This window comes from Mytilus californianus, unplaced genomic scaffold, assembly GCF_021869535.1.
Source record: "Mytilus californianus isolate M0D057914Y unplaced genomic scaffold, xbMytCali1.0.p SCAF_31, whole genome shotgun sequence".
NCBI classification, from domain to species: Eukaryota; Metazoa; Mollusca; class Bivalvia; order Mytilida; family Mytilidae; genus Mytilus; species Mytilus californianus.
Window position 1 is genome coordinate 557217 of NW_026262681.1, and position 24572 is coordinate 581788.

A 24572-nucleotide genomic window follows, 5' to 3' on the forward strand; every position below is an offset into this window, starting at 1 on the left:
ACCAGACTGAGGCCAATTGTTTGTTTAATTCGTTCTAAGTTAATATAAAACATCAGGTTTTATGTTTGCCGTCAATTTCATGGATGTCGACAAATACAAGAAGATAACTCGTGGCTTAACGTTATTCGGTATCGTGAAACCTTAAACAAACTTGGCCTATAACAAAGACGGCCTATAACATACTCGGACTATAAGAAGAATATAAGCAGAGACATTTATTCAAATGTATATATATGTCTCTAATTTTATGTAATCATATACACTTTGAAATATTATCCTTTGAATCCTAAACAAAGATCTTTTTTTACACAATAGATTTTATCCCATTTGAAGTATTTAATTATATCCTAAATGGGATATCAAACCCTATTTGGGTGATTGTCCCCAACCTGATAAAGTCCAATTAGACAACTTTCCACCAGAGACCGATGGATCGACGTGGCTGTAAACAACTATAGGTCACAGTATGACCTTCAACAATAAGCAAAACCCATATTTTGTAATGATAGAATTAGGACTTGTTATCATGAATATTTCTAACGCATTTTGCGTGAATTCATTAGGCACATACCTTTTTGAGGCTGGTCATATAATAAGATACAGAAAATTGTAAGCCTGAAGACAAGACTTGTTATTTGTAGGGAGAACTGATTTTTCTTGACTTTGAAAGCAAACATTAGTGTAATTTTTCAAGGGCTTAATCCTTTTTCATTCGACGCTTAGATTTAGATTGGGCACCTGATGTGAAAATACCAATCCCAGAAATAAAATATAGTATACTAGATTTCAAAAATTCTGCTTTGGAAAAAATAGAACAGTATAATTAAATATTTTCTTGATAACGTTAGGCAATCGGTTCCATCATTTTTCTTGTTTGTATTCAATTCACAGAACAACTCTCATTATTTCACAATGGTGCAATGACTTTGCATTTGTTTAACATTCAATCCAGTCTTGTTTGAAAGTTTGAATACTGAGTAGCTCTGGTATGAAATCGGTTTTTGGGGAAATATAAAAAAAAATTACCTTTTTTACCGCCGCCTTGGTCCATAAAACCTAAATAAAACCAACCTTTGAAAACATGTTTATTGTTGGATTTTAATCAGATTGATATTCTTTTTTTAACATCGATGTGCGTGTTGCATAAAAATTAATAAACTCACCTGCCTAATAGAATAGTCACAATAGGTTGCTTAGGAAACAAACGATCGGCAAGTAAGCAAGCAAAGGCATCAATATATAATTCTGTGCAGTTTTTTAAATTCCTGATAGAAGGAAACACATCTTTCTTTTTTAAGGTATGTTTTTGTCGTTATTATTTGAGCTGAAATATATATACACACATTAATTACTAATGTAGTAGATTTGGTGTCAGACAAAAATAACACTAAAGATAGTAATACTTATGTTATAGTGGTCAAAACATGTTCATTGCTTTGTTACTTTTGAACTTTAGATGAGTAGTTGATATTTTAGGAAACATAATGCTGGTCACAAATACAAGAGAAAACTGAGCTATAAAATTTGACTTGTTAGTTTGTATTTATACGGTCGTCTTTTGGTAATAACATCAAATGTTCTACTAGCGAAACCCGTTTCAGTTTACAATCGTTATAGGCAAAGTTATGTACCACTAATTGTTACAACGGTAACTTTTTACTTCTTAAAATCTGCAGATTCTTCTTTTTTTGTGTTTCGTGGTCTGTTCGTTTGTCTTGTACTGTTTTTGTATGGGCCTTGTGTAGTCTGTTTTTTTCGGCTTTTGGTTTTTAATTTGCGCCTTTCCTTACCCTGTATAAAAAAAAAGAAATGAAGTATGATTATCAATAAGGCAAATATCCAACAGAGTCCAAATGACGGGGATTTAAGCAACTATAGGTCACCATACGGCTTTCAAATATGAGAAGTCCCACACCGTATAGTCAGCTATAAGATCCCTCGACATGACAAAATGTGAAAAAAATCAAACACAGGTTTTGTTTACATCGAATATACAGTTCTTGTGCATTCAATTAACTTATATCAGAAATTTTACACATGATATATCAACAGGAATTTTTCGTATACTTTCATAATTTCACCTTCATTATAAATTGAAAGAACAGTATTAAAAAAAGACAAGACAAATGAAAAGTAGTTAGTTTCCATCCTCTGACAATTAAGTATCTGATTTCTGAATTACAAAGTGTTGTTCAGGTGAAATCTATATATACGAGATATAACAATAGCTAGGACTGTTGCTTAACCCAAAACAACGTTCAGTGCAGTGTATATTTTAAGATGCAGAACTGATCGACTTAAACGTTTACAGGAGAGAAAATAAGATAGTGAACAGTTTATAACAAAGCAAAATTTTATTACATATACTTGGCAGCTCACACAAGCACGATTTTTACGTAACTCTATCAGATCTACCTTATTACAACTAACAATTAATCATAATCAATACACATCAAATATTTATATTCTTAAAAAGAGTTTTTGGTTTTTGTGTTGAATGGTTGCTATGATTTTGTATTGATTATCCATGTAAAACCAATTCAGCGCACTCACCTGAAACGAAGTTGAAACGTAAAACGATTTTACTGAATTGTTTAAAAAACAAATCCAGCTAACATACTGAACAATACAAATAACTAATGAACGCCACAGCTGTCTTATGATAACGATAATCATATCATTAAGTGTTGATATATAACATGAAGCAAATTTACTATACTACTGTGTCAATTTGCTATATCACTATGATACATTTATATACTATAAAGACGTTTTGATATAACATGGAGTTACCTTTACACACTATTCTGTCATTTTACATTGTCAAGAAGATATTCGTTTATACTTTGAAGACATCTTGATATAACATGCAGCTACCTTTTCATACTGATTTGTCATTTAACTATACTAGTATGTGATATTGCTATCTCATAATGATATACTATAAAGACATCTCATTAATAATATAACATTGAGCAACTTTTTCATACTATTTTGTCACCTCACTATACTATTATGTCATGTTATTATCTTATTACGTTAAATGTGTATACTATACAATCATCTCGATATAACATGGAGCAACTTTTTCATACTTTTCTGTCATATTACTATGCTACGACGATAAAGTCGTATAACACAAAGACATCTTGATATAATATTGGACCACCTTTTCATACTATCTTATCGCCTCACTATATATGCTATTCTGACAGATTACTATATCATAATGATACATTTTTATACTATAAAGACGTATTGATATAACAGTATTGCTGACCAAGGAATATAAAAAAGGCGGAAGATTTTTTTTTAAAGTAGAATTTAATAAACTAGAGGTGAATATAGCATGTGAAAAATTACCTCCCAACTTTTAATATGAATAATATCCATAACACTTGAAGGAAAAATCAAAATTTTACCAAAAATTATACAGACTATTAGTCTATTATTAAAAACAACAGTGTAAAGTTTGAAGTTTATTTTCATAGTGATAAAATTCTTAATTTTGAAATGATAGTTTTTTTTTATAAAGCGTACTTATTCAGGTAATATGCAATAACTTTTAATAAGAAATGATACTTATGATACTTATATGATTTTTCATGTGCTAAAAGTTGTATGCCCATGTAACGTGCACTTTTTATGGACCTACAACTGTCTCAAAATGTTGATGCCCGTCTTTTGGAAAATACTTTGTTATTGGTATTTACTGCTACCCTTTTGAGTATAAAGTCAGCAATAAAACCATTTGAATTTTATCCCTGTAAAAATATGGATGTGGCTCCGCAAACGAACAATTCTTACGATTAGCCGCCAGGCTCCTCGTACGAAATTTTTTAACCAATACAAATTCCAGAAATTGTTTGTATGATTAGTTGTGAGGCTCCTGGTGTGAGTACCAGGAACTTCGTTGTGCTAACATTAATATTAATTTACTGCGACGGTTGTTCACCAATTTAAAAGATAATTGAAAAAAAGTGAATAAAATTTCCTTTTTGAGTTATTGTAGGCTATTGATTTCCAGACGGAATTAAGAAATATGTATTCTCAATATTTTCATAAAAAAATGTGAGTAAGACTCTGTGTCACTTTACCAAAAATCTTCAAAAACAATATTAGGGAAATGACATTTACATTTACATGTAGTAACAATTTCGTTACAGAATTTGTTATTTTCCCCCAAAATCTGTGCAGCTCAGAAAACAACAAGGTCCCGTTTTTCAGCCTCTGTCTGTTTAAATTGTTGACTTGTGTTTAATGCATTGCATTCAGTGTTGATTTTCTTGATAGTTCAAGATCTTGTTTTTACGCTTTCATGTTTAGATATTTTGTTATGAACTGCCAAATGGGTCAAGTTTGTTCATGTACCTCACATCCCAAGATTATCCAGGACGGAGTGGTTAATTGGTAGGAATGTTTTCTCAAGATAGACAAATGCTATCCTTTTTATATTTTTTATTTATAACAACATGTATTCCCTTTTTTATACGACCGTCAAATTTTGACGGGACGTATTATGGTATACAAATGTCCGTCCATCCGTCTGTCCGTCGTAAAAATGTCGCACCGTATCTTGCGAATGCCTTGCTTGATTATCTTCAAACTTTACACAGTTGTTTGTTATCATAGTCTAACGGTCTGTATATTTTTTGGTGAAATTTAGATTTTTCCTTCCAGAATTATGAACTTTATTCATTCAAAACGGAGGGAGACAATTTTTCACATGTCGCACTGTATCTTGAGAATGCCTTGTTTAATTAACTTTGAACTGTTCCCAGTTCTTTGTCTCAAGGTCTGTATACTTTTTGGTGAAATTTTAACCTTTCGTTTTAGTTTAATGGACTTTGTTCATTAAAAAGGGGGGGTTTCACGTCGCGCGGTATCTTGAAAATGCCTTGCTTGATTAACTTCAAACTTTACACTGTTGTTTTTAATGATAGTCTAATGGTCTGTATAATTTTTGGTGAAAATTTTGATTTTGCTTTTCAGAATTATGGACTTTTTTCATATAAAAAGTTGAGAGGCAATTTTTCACATGCCATATTCACCTCGAATTTATTAAATTCTACATAAACAAAAAAAAACTTGCGCCTTTTTTTAAATTCCTTGGTCAGCATTACAGTTATATCATTACGTCTTTATAGTATAAAGATGTATCATTATGATATAGTAATCTGTCAGAATAGCATAGTGAGGTGATAAAATAAAAGGTGGCTCAATGTTATATCAATATGTCTTTGTGTTATACGACTTTATCGTCGTAGGATAGTAATATGACAGAATAGTATAGTATAATGACAAATCAGTATGAAAAGGTAGCTGCATATTATATCAAGATGTCTTCATAGTATAAAAGAATATCTTCATGACAAAGTAAAATGACAGAATAGTATTGAAAGGTAGCTCCATGTTATATCAAAACGTCTTTATAGTATATAAATTTATCTTAGTAATATGGCAAATTGACAGAGTAGTATAGTCAAATGTCGTAATAGTATAGAAAATTTGCTTCATGTTATATCTCAACCCTTAATGATATGATTATCGTTATATATCATAAGGCAGCTGTTGCGTTCCATAGATAACGTACCTCATCTTACCATATAAATTAGTTTCACAATTTCCTGTTTTCGCTACAAATTTAAAGAAATGTATTATATCTGAAGCATAACCTTTGCAGAGTTTACTTGGACATTTTCATTTAAGTGGCCGTAATGAAGATTGCAACCTCAAAAGTCAAAAATCAAAAGTCTGAGAAAAGTCAATTTCAATTTAGTCAAATTGGATTATGAAACTGAAAACCAAAGTAATTTTCGTTGTTTTCGGGTGAAATGCTACGACTTTAGGTTTTACAAATTAGGCAACATTTTGTTTTGGAAAAGAGGGGGGATTTGTTTTTGAAATGTCAAAAAATAAAATCAAGAAAATTCTCATTTTATATATATATCCTCTCTTCAAAATCAACTGCCACTCTGATATTGATACAGCAAGCTTGCCAGTAAAATTAAAACTGCTCACAGGCTCGTATATCATACAGATCAAAAGGATCAAAATGTACGAGACCGACCAGAAATGTCTATTTTGTGCAGAGAAAGAAGAAAATATAGAACACTATATTTTAAAATGTGAAAGCCTGAAAAAAGTGTGGAAACCATACTTCATGAACTAATTACAACGCCCAACACAATGGGAATTCAATTTGTCAACCATGCAAAGAAAAACTACAACATATTTTGGATATACCGCCTGTAGTGAAAACAAAGAAACTCTCTCTAGTTTGTTTAGAACAAATAGAACGCCTTACTCGACGCCTTCTACATCAACTGCTATAGCCCGATACAAGATGTTATATGGTCAGTAATAAATCTAGTGCGAATTGACAATAAGATAAGTGAATGATTAAAGATCATCTATAAGTGATGGCGTGGTTCAGAGAACGATTTTTTTTAACAATACGTGCAAATATAAGAATAAGGTGACCCAAGTGATATAAAAGAGAGACGAAAGATACCAGAGGGACAGTCAAACTCATAGATCGAAAACAAACTGACAACGTCATGGCCAAAAATAAAAAGACAAACAGACAAATAATAGTACAGATGACACAACATAGAAAACTAAAGACTAAGCAACACGAACCCCACCAAAAACTGGGGGTGATCTCAGGTGCTCCGGAAGGGTAAGCAGATCCTGCTCCACATGTGGCACCCGTCGTGTTGCTTATGTTATTACAAATCCGGTAAATAGTCTAATTCGGTAAGTCACATTCGTGAAAAGGGAAGGGTACTGTAGTTACGACATAAGGAACATATCCGATATCATCTGTGAAACGGTTATTCCATAACGGTCAACCAACTCGTGATGGCGTCCATAAAATTTACGAAGGGATGACTTAAACTGATGATATAAACTGTATATGGTCTTACACAAATTTGTGTGTGGATAGGACTTTCACTGTAACTATGTGCACAACAGATGTTGATTGGTGGAGGGAGTAACATCACCGTACATAAAGAGAGCAACCGTTCTTCACATGAAAACATGGTAAGATGTCGAATGGTGGAGGGAGTACCAGCACTGTATACAAGAAGAGCACCTGTTATACATATGAAAATATGGTTCCTCTACAAACGGGTTTTAAAGATAAATTAGATTAGATCAGATTAGTAACAACGAACAAGTACTTGTTAGCATAATTTCAATTTCGATTTAGGATATCTTAAATATATTGTAGGAAAACAATGCATGATCATGACTGGTTTAAATTCTTAATTATTTTATTCAATTGTGACTGGTTTTTTCAGTCAAACCATTAGGTCGGCACTTGTGATGCTAATATCATTTATTTGCTGATTTAAAGATAATTTTAAAATAACTTGAAGTGTCATATTCCAAGAATTGTTGTTACTTTGTAATTACTATGTAAAATCGGTTTGGATAGATATAGAGATCATTTTCTCTGACAGTAGGTCAAGTAAGTCATCGTTTAAAATACATTATATGCAAAATCACTGTAGATTTAAAAGAAAAGAGTTTTGATTCTAAAAAAGGATTTGATAATATCTATCCTCAGATGCTGATCCAGCATTTCAAAAAATTGGGGTAACCACTAAAAGGGCATCGAAACGGGTTATTAATTGGAGAAACGTATATGCATAATCATATGTGTAGATTATTCAATTTGATTTAAATTTTCTTTCGCGTACCTACACGTCAACGGTTTTATTAAGTAAAAAGGGTTATTGTAACAAAATGACCCAGGTGGTTGTTTGAAAAATATCCTATGCTAGAATACACACTATAGATCTTTTCAATACGAGTACTGATTCATTGTCCGAAGAAAGGGGGGAGAAACTGTTCAAAATGGTAAAAATTCTTGTTTGTCATAGTTTTGTAAAACAATTTTTTTCATTATGGCCAATTGTGCGACAGATACTTTGTATTTCTTTTTTTTTTTTAATTTAATTTAATCAAAAGTTTGTTCCCCCAACCCCCTAATTTCCGAAGTTACACGGTTGTTCCCTTAAGGGGATAGAAAACAGTAATTCATGACTATATATATAAGTTATTTGTAGATTGTCCATGTTGTCTACTACCTATAATGAGTTTAAAATCTTAAAATTTTATCTTTTTTGAATATTGACACAGATTGAAGCATACAATATAATTGTTTACAAAATTATGAACAATGGAAAAGGAGCAGTTATAGTTAACTGTTTATCTATTGTGCTACGTTGTATTCAAATATTGACTGTTCTTGTAGATATAACATGTATTCGTTGTAGAACATCAACTTATGATAAGGCCTCTGATAAATATTCAAATGCTGTTTTATGATAATATGTACTTCAACATATTGGTCAGTTTACACATATTGTAAACTCATGGAAATAAATTGACTTAAAATGTACCGTTTGTGTATTTTAAAAAAAAAATTTTGTTGTTACATGTTTACCAATTTATAACCTATCGTTGTTACTGCTATGTACAAACAACTCTTTGTTTATTTATATATATATTTGAGTTTTTAAATGATTCCATCTTTTTACCGTCATTGTAGAAGGAGGTATTGAAAGGAAATCGATCGTTTGATGCCAAGAATTGAAAGAATGGTGACACTTAGAAGTTTTAGAATTTTTTTAACTCCAAATGAAATGGAAGGAGAGCTGTTCAGCAAAATTGCATCAGAACCAGGTAATTACAAGTTTGAATGTCTGTACATGTGTTTTGAAAATATGATTTTTTCTAAATATATATGAAATGTATTTTATGCATTGTCGTTATGTAATATCGTAGTATCCCTACTAATTTCTAGCTCACTGTGAACTGAAGGGCCATTTGAACTATTGGTATCACTTGGTTATATTTGACATATCTTCTCTGAAACCACCTATAATCCTCAGGGTATTAATACAAATAAGTAGCTTAGCCAAGAGTACACGAAACGGCCTTTTTGTGGATATTGAAATTGTTTCCAAAATAAAGAATGATATCTAGAAGGTATTTAATTAGAAGCAAACAAAATGTCTCTTTAGAAAAACATGCATGAGAATACCCTTAAGCGTATAAATATTGTATCAAATATAACTCTTTAAAGTCCCTAAACTCTGGAATTGAAAACAAGAACATTATCATAATCTAAAGTAAGTCTACATTTACCAATCCTAACAACAGTGTTGAGTTTTTAGTAATTTGATCTATATACTGGCTTCTACGGTTGCCTATAATTGCTCACATCCACTTCATTTGAACTCTGGTGGATAGTTATCTCATTGGCAATCATACCTCAGCTTCTTATTTTTATATTCTATTTATCTGACGGTAATAGTACAATTACCCTTAAATAACATCACGGATATTTTTTTAAACAAACAGTGTGTTATGTTCACCTATTCCCAAAAACTATCTGAAGTTTCCAGTTAATCAATCAAAGCAAAATTAAGATATGCTACAACATAACGACAAACCAGAATAAATAGAATATAAACGGACCTTTCATTTATCTATCACAACAATAATGTGTTGAGGAATTCAATTCAGACATATTAGTACTTGAGTAAGTGCGTAATATCTGTAAAATTGCTTTAATTCAAATGATTAAAGTCCCGTAACTCTGGAACGACAAAGCCAAAAATTTTCAAAACTGAGATCCGTCAATTCCTATGTGTGAAAATAACATGAAAATTGTTTTAGAAAATTTGGATTATCATACGAAGTATTGACGGACGGACGGACGGACGGCCGGACATTGGTATTCCTTATACGTTCCGTCTTCTAAGGGCGTTTACAATCCTGACACTTATGACGGATATGGTCAAAACTAAACCAATGTCACTTCAGAAGATCACATGTACTTTGATAAATGAATTTCTCAAGGATAATTATAGGTTTGCCACGAAAAAAATCAATAATAATTTCGATGGGAAAAGCTAGTGATCCCATAGGGTAATTTAAGTTCCAAAAGCTTTGTTCCCATGGTAATATTTTTTCTAAAGATGAGAATTATTTTTTAATCATGGGATAAAATAAAAGATAGAGTATTTGTATAAAAATTACATCATTTTGTTGCAAATGAGTTTTGTGTGTTTCGAACAAAGTTATCTCATAAGGTTACATTAATCTACCTTAATACGGGAATCAATTCATCTCATTTTCCCCTTCAAACCATTTTTAAATTTACAAATTTACTTCCCTTTCATTGCCATATAATTGATTTTACTTTTTTAATCATGTTATCGTAAAAGGGAGATTTTTTTGGTAGATTTTATAAATTTTAACAATAACAAGACCAACTACTTACAATTTCTAATACTTATTTATGTTGTATGTTTTTTACAATGAAATATAATGATAATAATAAAATGTCAATAAATATCAGTGTTAATCCTGTACAATCATTGCAGTGTTTAAGGAATGCATGTCCAGGCGTCAACCAGGTGTCAACCAGGCGGAAACCAAGCGTATCTGAGGCGGAAACCAGGCGTAAAATTAGGCGTAATATTTAAATGAGTACGCCTGGTCCAGAGAAAACCATGCGTAATATGCAAATGAGTACGCCTGGTCAATAAATAAACCAGACGTAATATCCTTACATAATAGTACACTTATTTCAAATCAGTGTATTACCCTAGCTGTGTTCTTTTGTGTATTTAATACAAACTTCTGTACTGTTGCTTTAATTTCTCATTGTTTGACATAAAACTGGAAATATTAACCATTGAAGAAGCTAATATATAAATAAATACATTTTAGACAGTCACTGCCACTGGCTCAAATAAGTTTAAAGTTTAAATAAGAATTATGACAATTAATTTTTCTTGAAATAAAACTTAAGCATTTTAATTAACTAAGTTTTTTATAAATTAATGTCCTTTAAAATATAATGATAATACTGCAATTTAACTTCATGTAAAAGATTTTAATGTTATTATCCAAGGTTAAAGGTTTTGGGATTTCAAAATTACTGTTAGAACTTAAAACTTAATAACTTAGGTTATACTCACATAATTATTATTTACCATGTTTTACTTTCCATTTTTTCACAATTTTTATTAATCAATTTGATTCCATATTTCCAATTTCAAATTCTTTCAAAAAGCACAAAACAAGCTAATTATCCCTGAACATATGAAGCACCATAAGTCCAACTCTTGCAAACTAAAATCAAAGAGCCAAATTTTGAAAAAAATTCCCATGATCCTTTAAACAAAGCATTATGGGTATTATGATTTACGCCATACCAACAGTTTTACTCCCGTAAGAAAATTTACGCCTTCCTTATTTCAATTTACGCCAGGTTTGCCACTTTTTTCTACGCCCGTAAGGACTACAAATTTACGTTTCCTGCTCCCTTACGCCTGGATCTAGACACGTAAGTACCACTTCCGCCTGGTTCACGCCTTATTTCCAGGCGTAATACGCCTTATAATTTCATACGGGATTTGCAATGTTGTTGGTTCCCATCTATAATGGTTCAGGTGTTGAAAAATATGGTGTCTCCAAAAGATGAAAACAACACGTTATAGATTTCATGCTTCCAAAGCTCTTTTCTTGATTTAGCTTTATTAGGGACGCTCAAAGCCAAATATTTGAAAGCCAAGAATGTATGAAAATCGAAACAGTTGAATAGCTCTGTGACAAAAAAGAACCTAAACAAATAGCAAAATCCATCTAAGGTCATAGAAATGCAGACTTAGTTGCATAAATTTTCATTAATACATACATATTTATTTTCTTATCTTATGATCACAAGTCTTACATGTTTAATAAACACAACACAATTTCATAAACATTTTAAATAACTCGACTAAAAAGGGAGGAAATTCAGTTTTATAGCTAGAATATACTGTCAATTCACCTATTTTGCTTAAGCAATGAAATTGACAACTCTGACATAGATCATTGAAGCTATCTATTTCCTTATATGTTGTTCCTGAATCTTTATCTTTTGTTTTGTTTTTGCATGAACTAAGGCTAAATAGTAAGTAACATCTGATAAAATGTTTAAGCATAGAAGATATTTTCAAAATTTTTATTATAAAGATAAAAGAACACTCCAATATTAGAGTATTGTATTTTAAAACATTCAAGCCATGCTATTTCACTTGTTATGTGATTTAATACTCGCTTAAAACTATTAAAGGGGGCATCGGTGACCAAGTAGTCTAAGTAGTTCATCTATATCACTATATAAAACTATATCACAAGCCTATCACTGATGTTGTGAGTTCAAGTCAAGCATTCGACCCCAATCTTTATTGACTACAATTATCTGATTTCCTGCTGCAGGTCGGTGGTTCACCAATAATAGTAAGCGGCCAAGATATAACCAACATTGCTGAAAGTGGCGTATAACACAAAAAAAAGCAATCCATCAATCATCTATTAAATGATTACAGCTAAAAACATTATGTTCATAAACGTACATATGAAATGTGTGATATGAAACAGTTCTTTAAATAAGTAAGCTATGTCTATGTGAAAGTAATGTCTCCTTTTCAATCCATTAATATAAATCATGATCTCTTTGACTTTGAGCAAATGGGTTATAACATAAACGGTACCAATTTTACTTCACCAGATTCGCATATCGATACTGGATACTGTAAATAAATAATATAAAAATATTTATGATACACTGGTATGTGAAAACAATTTTGTGTTTGTTTTTGGATTTTTGTGGGGTTTTTTAGTGGACGTAAGACCCATTGTTATAGGAGTTATGCCCCTTTTTGAAATTCCTCTGAGAATTTTTTTTTTCGTATCCGCAAGGAAATAGAGATCCCTTAAGAAATTACTTTTAGATCTAGTACTTCCATGAGGAAATTTTAAACAAACAATATCCTCAAAGGAAATCTCTTTCTTCTATGAAAATTTAACGATATCAAATTTCCCCTAAAAAATTAACAAAACTGAAAAGTTCTTTGAAGAAATATTAAACAAACTATTTCAGCAAAGCTAATTTCTGGCACATCACGTTTCTCCGAAATCATGGAAAATAAGTAACGATTCATTACGTAAATATAGGTTTAAGAATGTTCAAAAGTTCCCTTATGTGACACTGGTCCATGAACGTATAGATTCAATGTTGACGTGTACGAATTGTGTTGATAATGAATTATTATCCTACCCACGGAGGAGGAGACCGGTGGAATCTCATCTTTCTCTTTCTTTGCTAGTTTTTATATCTTCTTATCTTCCTTGACTTGTATAAGTTTATTAATTGTCCGCAAGATATATGTAGTACATGTACGACTGTCAAAATTGATTGTTTAATAAAATTTATGGTCTATTAATAGAGTACACCTTTGTCTGTATGTAATAACATATTGTTTCTATACAAATTGTGTTAGACATTTCTCCCTTGGCAACAAGAACCAAAATTCGGTTTTCAATTTATATTGTTCCTCACGTTTTCATCTTCCTTTACATATATGGTTATAAGTACTAATGTTAAATCTGTAATTTCTTGGCAAAATTCATCCGCCACCTTCATAATATACAGTTTATATTATTTTAAATATAATATAAAAGTTCGCAATTCAATTCTATATACAAAGTTTACATAAATTCTTATGGATTACATGTATATTGACCTACAATTGTTAACTTTTTATGAATTGTGACTTGGATGGAGAGTTGTCTCATTGGCACTCATACCACATCTTCTTATTTATATATACATTGTTCATAAACACTTTATTTACAAGATTGTTCTTCCGCTAGTTCGTTTTGTCAGGCATTTTATGATGATTTAACAATATAGTTCCACTACTAAGTTGTTGACGTATTTAGCCATGAGTACATGTTTCTCAAAAGGCTCGTAGTATTGGTCTTTGGTTTAGTTTCTTCCTTGTGCAATGGTGCAGAGGAAACCATTTTGTATGGAATCAGTCACATCCGTTCCAGCCATTGGAGCTGAAACCATTTGATATTTATTGTTTACTTCCTTATCTTTTCGTTTCTCTTCTTCTTTTTCTTACTCTTAACACTAATAATAGACATACTAATTAAACCATTGTTATGACGTCATCCTATTCATTGACCGTGGATTCTTTTCCTAGAATCAACGCTTCCTTACTCTGCCGCTGAAATTGACTCACTAAATTATATTCAATTGTTTCCTTTGTGTGCCTAATTTCATTTGAATTGGCTAATTTACTGATTTCTGTTCACTAATGGAATTAATTTAAAAACTTACCTTTAATTTTTGTAATTTTTATATGCCTTCACTGGGAATCGAACCCTTCCTTGACTGACATCAACACATCGACGATCCCTCTCGGCTACCAATGGGTTACACTGTAGATGTCTATTTTATATATTTAAATGAACATCTGATATACATTGGTTCATCGGACACACAGGGCTTGTACCTTTATATAGACACAATAGGCAGTCGTATAGTATGAGTTGGTAGCCGCGAGGTTAGCATGGTTAAAATCAATGAGTCAAAAATAGGGATTTGTCGGTTTAGGTTCGAATCCCTGTATTCTCTCTGTTGTTCCAATTCTTAAGTTATTCTGGTTTTTTTTCTAATTTTGCATGTTATAGTGGATATTTTTGAAATAATAGCGAGTTTTTACCGTTTTTTTTTTTTATTATAATTGGCTATTTCACATGTTTGAAACAAAAATGATAAAATTCTATTTGTCAATTTTTGTTTTATAAATATAGTATGATTTCATCTGTTTTATTACATAATTTAACAAAGGTTTGTTTGCAAATTCCTATGCGAGAAAATCGTGATGTGCCTAGAGTGCTAGAAAAATTTCGATAACATACTTCTTATATATATACTTTATATATGCTTTTTGGTCGGGTTGTTGTCTCTTTGACACGTTCCCCATTTCCATTTTCAATTTTATTAGAAATAATTTCGAATATGTCTTATTTTGTATAAAAAGATAATATTCATATGCCTGGTAATATCAAGATCTTTAAAGGTAGAAGTGTTATATTTGTGTTTTGTTAACCAATTAATTGTGATCTGAGATTTATCAATGCATCGTTGGACACGATAACATGGTTATTTAAACTCACTTGCAATACCTTCTAATTAAGAAAAGGCTTTAATTTTGAAAAGAAATCAACACAATAGTTTAAGTTATAGATACAATGGATAAGCGTAGATTCATGAAAAACAAACCATTCGCCCTCCGGGCTCATGGTTTCTTTTTCAAGAATCCACGCTTATCCATTGTATCTATATAACATATCACCAATCTTAGAAACCTCAGATTCCATTCATAAAATTTAAATTACGTGTTGCACAATTTGTTCGTGACTATATATTTCACTATTGACAGCAACCTTTTGTTGAGAAAAAAAAATCTTATTTACTTCTTGTATTCTAATCTCTTGAGATATCTCTCAAATATTTTCGTTCTAACTTTAATGCTAGTTTTCATTTTATATCAATTATACATTGCACTTACACATTGTTGATTATAAATGCAGTTCAAATATGCCTCTCATTTGTTACAAATGTCGATCTACCACAAAAATACTTAGAGTCCTTTGGAAGCAAAACATATCTATTTTTGTCATTCATGTGATAGTTTCTGAGGATAATTCTCTCTTATTTTTTTGATATTATATAATAATGGTGTAATTTAACAACATACAACAGAATGTACCATTTTTATAACATAACATCACTTATGTTAATCGTTCGAAGAAGTGGTTGGATTCTGAAAATTTAGAGTATGTGTCTTCTCTAAACAAACGTGCTTAAGCACTACCCATTTACAGAAACCATCATGAACAATGGCTATAACATCGCAAACATATGTACCCTTAACTTCATCTACCAAAGGATTAAGATTCAACCTTTATATACTGGTGCTTAATTCATTTTACATTATCAGATATTTTAGTATTTACCATAATTTACTCTCAATTAATTCCCTTTAGCGAAAAACCAAATGTGCAAGATTGCTAATTGTCCGCAGGATACATGTAGTACGTGTACGACTGTAACAAATGATTGTATAACAAAATATATTGTCTATCAATGAATTACACATTTGTCTGTATGTAATAAAATATTGTTTCTGTCCAAACGATATTACATTAGGATGTTGTACAATATCAAATTTCCCGTAAGGAAATTACAGAACTTGATTGTTTTTAGGAAAAAACCAGAACTAGCATTTCCTTTGATGTACTTAACAGAAATGTAATTCCCTTTAACATGTTTAATGAAATTTACAGAACTAAATTTTCCTGAAGGAAATTTACTGAACCAAATTTCCTCTAAAAAATGAGTTTTGAACAAATCCTCTGGGGAAACTAATACGCATATAATTTCTACTCGAAAGAATTTTTTTCAAAATTGTATTTCTCCTGAATGATATAAGTGAGAGGCAAAAGATATCAAAGGGATATTCAAACTCATAAGTCGAAAATAAACTGACAACATCATGGCAAACAAAAAGAAAAAAGACTAAAAGACAAACAACAGTATACAAATCACAACATAGAAAACCGGGGTTGATCACAGGTGCTCCGGAAGGGTAAACAGATCCTGCTCCACATGTGGCACCTGTCGTGTTGCTCATGTTAATACAAACCATGTGATAAGTTTATTTCGGAGGTCAGTTCGCGGAAAAGGATGACGGAATTGTGATAACAACGATTGAAACATATCCGTCGTCATCTGTGAAGCAGATATTCCATAACGGTGGATCAACTCGCGATGGCGTCCGTAAAACTTTCCAATGTATTACTTCAACTTCACCACTTGGAACTTTTGGTTTGATAGCTTCCCTGTGAGCAGCAACCCTCTATCAAGGAGATCATGGTAGGAAACGCAAACCCTGGAATACCGTATTAACTGGGAGATATATACTCCATATGCAGGCGCTGCTTGAATGTTGCTACATAGAAAGATGGTAGGTTTACAATTGGGAAGCTAAAATCATCCCTTTTGTCGAAAAGTTTTGTTCTCAACCGACCCTCATTGTCAATTTCTAGATGTAAGTCAAGATTTGAGGCTTACTTAACTGTATCTGTTGTATCTTTTATTTCATGTTCGAAGTGATAAATGCGTTCAACGTAGTCACCAAACTTTGAATCATTTAGTGAGACGACTTCATCTTTATAGCGGAAAATAAAGTTAAAGGATAAACTAGCTTTTTTCATCCTTTAAAAGAAGCTTCTGTATGAGGTCAGCTTCATACAAATAAAGGAACAAGTCGGCAAGAACAGGAGCAAAGTGGTCTCTATGGCAATGCCGAATGTTTGTTGAAACATTTCCTCTAAACGTAACACATATGTTGTCAAACATCTTGATAGTGTCAGTTTCAGAGTATTTTGTGTTTGAATCAGAGTAATTTTTTATCCCACCCTGAGACAAGATACCTCTATCAACGTTGGCTTTTCTTTTTTACGACATTAGAATTACTATTATGCGCAAATTTCTACATTAAGTTTAATTAACTAATTAACAAAATTTTGTTTGGTCTTATTAATATGACAATGTAGCAAATCTGTTAGAAATTCCTTTGAAAAATAATTGTATAATAGTTTCTCAGAGAAAATAATTTAATTCATGTTAAAAAAAACTAACCGTTATTATAGAAATAAGAAAACGTTTTATGATTGCAAAGACCAAATGCAAAGTTAACAACTTTAGTTCGCCGTACGGCCTTCAACAATGAGAAAACCCATTCCGCATAGTCAGCTATAAAAGGCCTCGAAATGACAAATGTTAAACAATTCAAAAGAGAAAATTAACAGCCTGATTTATGTACAAAGCAATGAACGAAAAACAAAATTAATATGATATAAAGCAACAAACGACAACCACTGAATTACAAGCTCCTGACTGTGGACAGGCACATACAGAATGGGGCGGGGTTAAACTAGTTTGCTGGCGCCAAACCTTCCCCCTAAACTTGGACAGTGCTGTAACAGTACAACATAAGAACACACTATAAAAATCGATACTAAGCAGAAAACATCTAACGAAAACACCTACCGAACGTGGCAGCGTATCTTTACATCCCACAAGAAAAAAGACACTAAGTAAAGATCTAAGAGTACTCGAAGTTACTGAAAGCCTTGTTCAAAGGCAATAACAACTAATAAAAAAAACATGAATCAAAGACTTAAATAGCAGTACACATCCAACATTCGATGGATTTAGTGTAAAGACATCATAAACAGTCAGAGAAAAACATGACCTTGTCAAGATACATGTACGATTGTAGAGCCATGAATGTGTATATATATATATATTTAGTTAGATTTCAATTTACTGATAACAAAATCAAAAGTAATACTAAAAACAATATTCAAAGGTCTAGTTACAGTGTTCAGTTTGTAACCTTTGAAATAAATTTATTTAAAGGATCGATAAGTTTACCCGGATCGTATCTAAATTTCCGGGCTCGGTAAACATCACCGTCCAGAACGGAAAACTAACAACAGGGAACGAAAAATTGTCTCTTTTGTAATAAATGTTTGTAAATAGTTTCCCATGTGAATTTGAAATATCTAAAACTAGAAAAGGACGATTATTAATCTTTATATTAGATTGATTTAAAGTAAGTTTCCTCGAGTTCGCAGAAAATTTAGAAAATTCTTTATTGTTTGAAGCAAAAATAACATCAAGGTAACGGCAAGTGTTATCAAATTCACCAATTAATTTAAATTTAAACAGATCTATACTGAGTTTGGACATGAAGTGTATTTGATGTCAATTATTGAACATTGTAATTATCTTTTCACAGTTCCGGTTAGTATTTTTTAGTCCCTTTCCCATTTTCATTACAGATGAAAGCTTTATATGATTGAAGCGAATAATTGGCAATCAGAACTTTTCTATGGACCAAGTAATTAAATGAGAAAACTTATGTTTGATAAGATTGTGTGGAAGTTAAGTCTACAAAGTCTATGTTTACTTTATTTTCCTTCCTACTGCAATAAATGTGTATGATCGTAGGTTGGACTGTGACATAACCGGTTGTCACAACTATCCGATTTTTACTTAACATGAGTATCACGACGGGTACGATTAGTGAAACAAGTTCTGTTGATCCTTCAAGAGCATATGAGTACCTATTGCTTATTTGGTTTTTTTTGTAATGTGTTTATTGGCAAAAACTACATATATAAATCATCATAGTAAGTAAGTCCATATTACATCAGCAAAATCGAGACAAGTACATATAGTTGATATTTTGAAACATTTGACAAACTTAAAAAAGTAAATAATAATAATTTAATGGTAAAAAAAAGAGAAACTAACCTGGGCAGCATGGATTGGGTAGATATATTTATAACGTACATGTAAAAGTTTACTTGTATAGTCATTCTATTAGTTGGAGCCAGGGGTTCCAGCAGGAGTACGCTTTGTGCAATGGTTTATTTTTATAAAATATTATTTTTTCAATAAACAAATTTTCTTTAAGATAATTGTTTAAGGCTACAATATTCACTGGTCCACATTGCATTTTTGTTTTGGATATATAATATTTAGTTTATAATATTATGAGGTTTCTTATGTAGTTTTTTCTGTTTTTTATAATATCCCAAATAAGACAATATCTAAATTAAGTGGTAGTTCAAATTGGACTTTTGAATATATCACTTTATTAAGTTCTTCCCAAACATCAAATACTTTTGGACATGTCCAGAATATGTGTTCTATAGTTTCTATCGAGTCCGTACAGAAAGTGTATTTATTGTTTTGTGAGACTTTAATTTTGTAAAGTAATTTATTTGTTCCCAAAACTCTGTGATTAATCCTGTATTGGAGCCACTGTAATTTTGAATTTTTAGTAATGTAAAAAGGCAGTCTATATACTTTATTCCAAATAATATTATGTCTATTTAGGATTACGGACCACTTTTCCTGTGATGTGATGTTTGTTATTTTTTCGTTTAAAACATTGTACATGTCTTTTGATCCGATTGTAGATTTCAAAAATATAGCAATAGTAATTGGTATAATTGGCCCATAAAGCTTTAAATGCTGATTACATTTAACATTAAGACTTTTCATATAGGAATTAACTGCTGAGGTTAATCCTTGAAATATAAGAAAGTTGGTATCAATATTATATGTTTTTTGAAATTCCGGCCAGTTCATTTAATACCCATCATTATCAATTATATCATTTATTAGCCAGACTCCCTTTTCAGTCCATTTTTTATACAGAGGGATTTAATTACCGATCTTAATTTGTTTATTACTCTAAAGATTAGATGCGGTAAAATCATATTCGTTCTTAACAGCTACTTTAGTTTTGAGTTCAGTCCAAGTATTAAAAACCTCCTGCCAAAATGGATTTCTTACTTGTGTTCTTGGACCAACATAGAGCAATTCATTTAATTTAATTTTTTCAGAACAAGTTAGTAACTTACAATAACTATTAGTCTGTTTAATTATTCTTCTTATCCAAGTTAGTTTTAATCCTTTTATATATTGTTTTAGATTTAACATGTTAAGTCCACCCAGTTCATATATTTGAGCAATTGTTGCTCTTTTAATTTTGTCTGGTTTACCATCCCATAAAATAAAATTAATTAATTAATTGATTAAGTAATCCATTGTTAAGATTAGGTAAAGTTAAAAATAAGTGATTGAGTTTTGAAATTATAAGACTTTTAATTATAGTAATTTTTCCAATTGGGAATAAATATTTGTTTGACCAACTTTTCATTGTTCTTTCTATCTCTTTAAGTTTGGGTTCGCAATTTAGTGTTTCCATTTCTTGTAAGTCAACCGAATATTTAATACCCAGGAGCGTAAATCTGTTGGAACCCCACTCCAATCCCCACTTTACACACATTGTATCTTGGCTTTATTTCTATTTCTCAATCCAAACTACCTTTGTTTTCTCTAAATTCATCTTTAGACCAGACCATTCAGCATATAATTCTCAAACACAAAGAGATGCATCTAAGGATTCTGATGAACCATTTAAAATAAGTGTGGTGTCATCAGCATATTGCGATATCAAAATTTCTGAGTCTTCAATAGTAATACCTCTAATATTTTCGTTTTTTCTAAGTAGTATTCCTAACATTTCAGAAAATAACAAAAAGATGTAAGGGGATAAAGGATCTCCTTGCCTGCAACCTCTCTCAGTTGTAAAAAAGTCTGAAAGAAAATTATTCTGTGTTACTGCTGATTTGGTATTTGTAAAAAAAAGTTTTAACCCAGTGGAATTTCCAAAGTTTAAAAAATCAAGAACTTGTTCTATGAAAATCCAGGAGATAGAATCAAAAGCTTTTTCAAAATCAATGAGGAGGAGACTGCCTGGGATATCATTTTCTTCGGTGAAGTGTAGTAAATCATATATCAATCTGGTATTTTTACCAATATATCTACCAGGTATAAATCCTGTCTGATCATTATTAATTATGATTGATAAAACCGATTTTATCCTTTCTGCAATGCAACTTGATGCTAATTTGTAAATAGTATTTAAAAGACTGATTGGACGCCAATTTTTCATGTATTGCTTTGGTTTGTCACCTTTTGGTATGCAAGTTATAATATTTTGTTTTGGGGAAATAGACATTTCCTCTTGATTATTACCATATTTAATTGATCTATGTACAAATTTACCTATATCTATCCAAAACAAATTTAGGAATTCATTTGTGTATCCATCAGATCCAGGGCTTTTCTCATTTTTCATTCTTTTAATTGCATCAGTCAACTCTATAATTGATATTTCCCCTTCTAAGACTCTATTATATTTTCCGATAATTTTGGTATATCTTTATGGTGTATAGCATTATTCAAATTAATAGTATTTTATTGTCTCATTTTTGGAATATAGATTTTTGTAATAATTTTTGGCTTCGTTTAGAATTTTTTTTTGGTTTTCAATTATATTTCCTGATTTATCAATTAATTTAGGAATTGTTTTATTTACGTAATTTTTTGTCCCTAAATTCATGAAATATTTTGATGGTTTCTCTCCTTCTTCTACCCATTGTGTTTTTGACCTTATATATTGACCCCTCAATTTATTTTGTCTTAGAATGTTGAGATCTGTTTTCTTTTTTTCAATCTGTTCCAAAATTTCATCTGTTTATGTTATTTCTTCCAACTTGTTTATATCTTCAGCTATCAGATATTCTAATTTATTTGTTTCTTTCTTTTTAAATGAAGCATATGATATTGTTTTCCCCATTATTTCAGTTAATAATGTTTCTAATAAAATGATCACTAATTGTGAAATCGATATCACTAGAGTCTACTAAGTTTAGGTTTTCTCTGTTATATACAAGGATGCATATTGCTCTTTAGTTTTATTTATAACCTCTTTAACAATATGGACATAATCTGGATCATACAGAAGAGAGTTGTTGAATATCCACAAACCCCTCCCAATAAATTATAAATTTCCTTTACATCTAGAATTTTTTCTTTGGCTTTTGGATTATTTATATTTAAGTAATTAAAAGTATCAAGGTCTTGATTTTGCACTAAATTATAATCTCCCGTCGCAATGACAGTCTGATTATCAAATTCCTCAATTATTCCACCAACTTTGTCATAGAAATCAGGGCTGTCACTATTTGGACCATATAATGTAATTAATTTAATATTGTTATCTTCAATTTCAATATTCAATCCTAATAAATTACTATTTTGATCTTTTTTTTACTTTGTAAAATCTTATATTCAAAATTATTATTAAATAAAATGGCCACTACTCTTTGATTTGAAGAAAAGGAACTAAAGACACATTCTCCACCCCATTGATTCTTAACAAATTGTTCGTCTTTTTCAAAAAAGTGAGAATCTTGAAGACAGTACATGTTACAATCTTTTGCTTTTAGATAGCCTAAAACATTTCTTCGTTTTTCAATTGAATTAAGTCCTTGGCAGTTGTATGAGACAATCTGAATAAGATTATTTTTCATTCAGAGTATACATGATACATATGGTTTGATAATTGCTTATTTGTGCTCAATCATTAGTTTGTAATGTTAATGGTTGGCTGTATTTTCGTCGATTTTATTTTTCGCCACAGTGTTGTTCATTTTTTATCGGTCTTATAATTTTGATAACCCTTAACACATTTGTTCATTTATCAATCATTTTCAATAACAGATTCCATTACTAAATGAGGGACGAAAGATACCAGAGGGACAGTCACACTCATAGAGCGAAAACAAACTGACAACGCCATGGCCAAAAATAAAAAGACAAACAGACAAATAATAGTACAGATGACACAACATAGAAAACTAAAGACTAACCAACACGAACCCCACCAAAAACTGGGGTTGATCTCAGGTTCTCCGGAAGGGTAAGCAGATCCTGCTGCACATGTGGCACCCGTCGTGTTGCATATGTTATTACAAATCCGGTAAATAGTCGAATTCGGTAGGTCACATTCGTGAAAAGGGAAGGGTATTGTAGTTACGACATAAGGAACATATCCGATATCATCTGTGAAACGGTTATCCCATAACGGTCAACCTATTAATCTTGAACAACAATCAAACAAGGTCGATTTTAATAAACCTCTATTGCAAACTATTATTTAATCGAATTCATTACAATAACTTTGGGAACACATTTAATTGCAACAACTGCTTTGGGGCACCAGAAATTAACATATTTTATTTTTAAAACATTTTTTTTTTTCAAATAATTATTTTGAAATATAATTTGACATCTATTTTCTTTGGAACATTGATATAAAAAATTCAATTACAGTTACAGTTAACTGTCTTTCATAAGCACTATAGTCAGTTTCCATAATATTCAATTGTTCATGGGTACGCTGGTCTACGATTCAATTATAGAGAACGATAATTTCAATCATTTTGTTCCTTTGAACAAATTGCTAACAATACGTTCCCTTCAGTCACATCGTTACAATATATTCCATCACAACGTGTTAACATAGGTAACACTTATTAAGATTCAATTGCAGGTTTCTGGGGAGCACTTATATATTATACATTCCAGGGATGGGGTAATTGAAAATGTAATGGTAATTAAGTGTAATGCATTACAATTTTCTATGTAATTGAATGTAATGTGTAATTGAGCATTTTTTTAATTACATGTAATGGTAATTTAATTAATTACACTGAAAAAAGCATGTAATGCTAAATTACTTTTGAATTACATTTCAATTACATGTACTTTTATGGTGTTAATGATAGAGATTGTGTTAATATAACTATTATTTATTTGACATACAGAAATGTTTGCTAAATAGTCTTATAACTTAAAAAAAATGTGAGAATCATATATTGGTGTTGTTCAGTTTTTAAGAAAGATCTTTATCTAAATAGATTGATAACATGTATATACATACCATCAGTACATGTATGTATGGTTTAACAAATGTGAAAATCTTTCTTAGACAGTTCATTTAGAATTTTAAATCACTGCACACAATCATTTTGTCAAATTAGTATACACAAAGGGATTATAGATATAAAAATTATCAGCTGTAAAAACAAATGGCAATTAATCAGATTAAATGTGTAATAAAACAGCCTAGAGACAATGCCACTATTACATGTATGTTATCTAATTAGCAAAATATTGCTAATATCTAGACATAATACATTCATTC

The 24572-nt window shown here is 30.9% G+C and overlaps 1 long non-coding RNA gene across 1 annotated transcript in view; it reads left to right on the plus strand.

Moving 5' to 3' along the window:
- Nucleotides 1-1228: 1228 nt before the first annotated feature.
- The window catches only part of LOC127736454 (uncharacterized), a 31307-nt gene continuing 7963 nt past the window's right edge, over nt 1229-24572 (plus strand). The window contains exons 1-2 of the long non-coding RNA XR_007998971.1: nt 1229-1298; nt 8564-8697. This is a non-coding gene — a long non-coding RNA (uncharacterized LOC127736454). The remainder of the gene's footprint in view (nt 1299-8563; nt 8698-24572) is intronic.